Below are 4941 nucleotides of genomic sequence, written 5' to 3' on the forward strand. Positions count from 1 at the left end.
GGGGGGGGGGGGGGGAAATTAAAAACATGAAAACGGAGAAGAAGATACAAATCCAATTTTTTTAGACACATTACATAAAAAGAAGAAAGAAATTTACGATTTTTTTCTTCCTTCCTTTTTTCTTTTTCTCCCTCTAAGTTATGTTTCCCCTATCACTAGAAAAACTCCTTTTTGTTCTCCTAATTTTCCTTTGTAACAAACATATGAATAAATGTGCAAACTACACTATTCCATATGAATACACAAGCACAGTTTCTATATTGGTATTTTTTAAAATTTCTTGTATTAATGATAAACCCAAAAAAAAAAGAGAGGGAGGAAATTAAAAGCATGAAAAAGCAGAAGAAGACACAAATCCAAATTTTGTGACACACTACGTAAAAAGAAGAAAGAAATGTACGAATTTTTTTCTTTCTTTTTTCCGTTTTATTTCTCTTTCCTTATTTTCTTCTTTTTCTTCTACTAACTTATGTTTTCCTCCATCACTAAGATAAACTCATTTTTTGTTCTCCTAATTTTCTTTTGTAACAAACATCTGAATAAATCTTCAAACTACACTATTCCATATAAATACACATGCACAGTCTTTACAAAGGTAAGATTGTCGTTAAACATAACCAATTGAAAAGAAAGATTATACGTGACCAACATCCGCCAAGATTTCGGTATATATCTCTCCCGAACCAAAAGTAACATAATATGTTAGAATATTGCCACAAAAGAGAGATTATCGTTAAAACTTACCAATTAAAAAAGAAAAATTACATATGACCAACATCCGCCAAAACTACAGACTGCAAATATGTCTCCTTAACCTGAAAAAAAACCAAGTATGTTAGGATATATTTTTGAAATCTGTGTAACTAAGAGTGCTATCCTATAAAACTATAAGAATTTTTTAAAACATATGCAATCATTGGAAATTAATATAAAAAAAGTGAGTGAAAAAAAAATAAAAAGTATAGACGGGAAAGTGGGTGCTGGGGAGAAATATATAATGATTAGTTACTAATTAAAAGACAACCACATTAAAATATGAGTAAAGGAAGAAAATAAATGGATATGTTTAAATGAGGAAGGAGGATGGAACTAATTAGAAGGAGAGGAGGCGCTAGGAATAGAAGGAACGTTTCTGGAAAGAGTATAAATGGTAATTAAGAGGAAAGAAATTAATGATATATTCGACTACTAAGAATAAAATAAATGAAAAATGAGGGGAAAGAAGTCAAAAAAAGGAGAAAAAAAGATAAATGTGATCATTGGCCAAAGAGAGGTGCCAAGTCATCTTCTTTTTTCCCTCGATTATATTTATATATAGACAGATAGGAATTATTTTTAATATTATAAAAAGAATCCCAACCCTTGAAAGTTAAGGGGGTAAAAAAATCCCACAGAAAAACATACACAAATAGGTTTCTTTTCTCATTCAAGAGGTAAGGAGATATTTTTTCTCAACCCTTGAAAGTTAAGGGGGTAAACTAAATTTTATTCTTTTTATTTTTTAATAGAAAGCGATCTTAATAGTAAACTTTCTCTGACACAAATTCATAATTGAATTAAATGTACTTTAGACACCAAATAACTAAATAATTTTTCTGCAAAGCTATCAACAAGTTCAAAATGCATAATAGAAGGTTCTAATCAAAGGGAAAAGGCAAAATACATAATCTACCCATCAAACTTAGGACCAAATTCCTCTTATATACCTGTTGAACACGGGTTTTATTTTACACACCAAACCTTTCAAAAGTGTGTCAATTACACACTACTTTTGACCAGCCTCTGGGGCGTGTGAAACACGACCAGTGGGGCGCGTGAATAGTTACTTTCTGCCTTCACTGACTAATTACAACGGCTATTTACTAAAATTTGGGCCCATTTTCTTTAACCCTAACGCCCATTTTCTGCCCCAATTCTTCATCTCCCTCTTATTCCATCTTCTTCTTCTTTAAAGGAACCAAACAATCTTCTTCTTCACCTTCCACAACTAATATGAGAATTGACAGAAGAATGATAATGGGCGTTAGGGTTGTTAAACCCTAAAATTACTCCTGATGAAATACCCAAATAAACCCTAACTATTTCGACCCACCCATCCAAATCAAAAGGGTTGAACAACCTTAAAATGTGAATACTAACCTGAAAAACTGAAGAAGAAACAGCAACAACCAGATGTCTTCTCGTCAGATTATCTTCATAGTTTTAGGGATGAAGAACAGGACTTGGAAAATGGGTTTATGTTTGTTAATTTGGTCGTGTAGGTGTTTTTAACTTACCGGGTTGGATCTTTCATGGGTCGAAATTAAGAAAAGGGTCGGATAATCTATTTTAATTATAAAGAATCGTTGTTTTTTTTTTTAATTTATAAAAGCGCGTGTATACAACGCATTAAATATTAAAGGGGCTGGTCAAAAGTAGTGTGTAATTGACACACTTTTGAAAGGTTTGGTGTGTAAAATAAAACCCGTGTTCAACAGGTGTGTAAGAGGGATTTGGTCCTAAGTTTGATGGGTAGATTATGTATTTTGCCAAGGGAAAATGGTGAAAGTGGGAATAAAAAAATGGCAGCTACACTTGAGGCATGATCTATGTGATGGCTAAAACTGAGCACCTATCATCAAACGCTATACTAATTGGCAGCTAGTGGAACTACGTAAGTTATGTTGTAATTTCACTTTCATCAATATCATAATCTTAATTAAAAAGGATATTGTATGCATGGGGTGAAATTGGTCGATGACAACAGGTGGTCAAATGGCGAAATGACACGTGAAATCGAAAACAGACAAAAGATGAGTTAGTAAATAATTGGCATCGGATACAAAGTATGTAACCGGTACACGATGGATCCCCAAAGAAGCATAACCGATAATAAAGATTCAAAGGTTTTATATCGGATAACATTTAATGAGCAGTCGTTACAGAGAGTATGTGCATTCAAAACCAGCCGTTATGTACCCATCAATGACTTTTTTATTCTCATTCAAGAGGAGCTTGACTTTAAAACCTTGTCTCCCTAAGTAGGACTATAAATAGCATGATCAACAACCATTGCATGGAGGAAATATTCTGCACTCAAAAAGTTGTAATCTATACTCTCATTATACGAAACTCAAATACTTGAAATAATTTTGCTCCTGTCGTCGGAATGGCTAAGCCCTTAGTCAGGCTTGTTGTCTTCTTTAATTTCATTCGTTAGGCTTATTTTCGTTCTTATTTATTTATTATTCTTGGATCAAATCGATTCGCTTGTCTACAAATCACGCTATAAATTCAACTGCACCGTTTTACTTGTAAATAGTTTGGCACCCACCATGGGGCATAGACAACTGCGTAATTGCTTTGGTCCACTCGTGTCACGACCCAAAATCCTAACATGTTGTGATGACGCATATCGTGGTATTAGGCAAGCCGACATTTCCAAAATATTCCCAACAATTAACAGAAAATGAATCAAAGTAGTTTCAAATAACAAAAGTTTTCATAAACGGGGTAAAAACCCAAAAAAACACTAATGCAGAAAATTCCCAAAACAGGGTGTCACTGAGCTTATGAGCATCTATACATCACCAGTCTAGAAGAGTAATATCTATGAAAGTCTGGATCTATATACAATAAAAGGATAAGGAAGGAGAACAAGGACTGCGAACGCCGGGCAGCTACCTCGTAGTCTCCAAAGGTCAGCTGTGCACGATATAAACACCCACAGTGTCCGGAAAGAACTAGATCTGCACACGAAGTGAAGGGTGTAGCTTGAGTACAACCAACTCAGTTGGTAACACGACTAAATAAAGAACTGAAGATAGTGACGAGTTACGCAGTTATAGTTCATTTTCAGTAGTCCCAACAAAAGAAAATAGACATGCTTTCAAATCCGACAATTTAAGTCAGATCAGTTTATTCATGTCAAGTTCAAGTAAAACCCGGATATAATATCTCTCGGAAGTTTCAAAATAGTGAATAAATGGAAACTATGTGCAACAATAATGAAATCAAACACAGCCTCTCAAAGCAACAGTCACTCAGTCTTTCTCAGTATCTCATCACTCGGCGGTCGGCACTCAGCCCTCAACGCACTCAATAGGTACCTGCGCTTACTGGGGGTGTACAGACTCCGGAGGGGCTCCTACAGCCCAAGCGCTATATCCGCACGGACAACTCACGTGCAATAGTATAAATATCTCGGTCAGCACGGATAACTCACGTGCTACAGTATCAATATCTCACAATTAGGCCCTCGGTCTCACTCAGTCATCAACCTCTCTAGTCTCACGGGGTCTCAGTAATCATGAAAATCAGCCCAAAACTGAAATGATATAACGTATGAACAAGGAATAATAGAGACTGAGGTATGATATGCAAGTAAGACTACGACTGAGTACACGTAGCAATTAGCAGGTAATTCAACAGGTATCACGACCTCTATGGGTCCCTACAGTACCAACACATGCCCTAAACATGATTTCTAACATGATTTACAGTCAAATTTCTATAACACATGGAAAGCATATAGCTAACAACAAGTTATTCAACTTTACAGTTCCACGGAATGGACCAAGTCACAATTTCCACGGTGCAACGCCCACACGCCCGTCACCTAGCATGTGCGTCACCTCCAAAACAATCACGTTACACATAATCCGGGGTTTCATACCCTCATAACCAGATTTAGAACTGTTACTTACCTCAATCCGAACCGAAACTCTACTCCAACACGCCTTTACCTCACAAGTCGGCCTCCAAATGTCTCGAATATAGCCACAAGCAGTACAATAGGGCTAAAGGAATCAATTCCACAAGAAAAATACCAAATTATGAATCAAAATCCGAAATCGGCTTCAAGCCGGCCCCTAGGCCCACGTCTCGAATTCCAACAAAAATCACAAAATCCGAAAGCCCATTCAATCACGAGTCTAGTCATACTAAATTTATCAAAATCCG

The sequence above is a fragment of the Nicotiana attenuata genome, unplaced genomic scaffold (assembly GCF_001879085.1).
Source record: "Nicotiana attenuata strain UT unplaced genomic scaffold, NIATTr2, whole genome shotgun sequence".
In the NCBI taxonomy this organism is placed as follows: Eukaryota; Viridiplantae; Streptophyta; class Magnoliopsida; order Solanales; family Solanaceae; genus Nicotiana; species Nicotiana attenuata.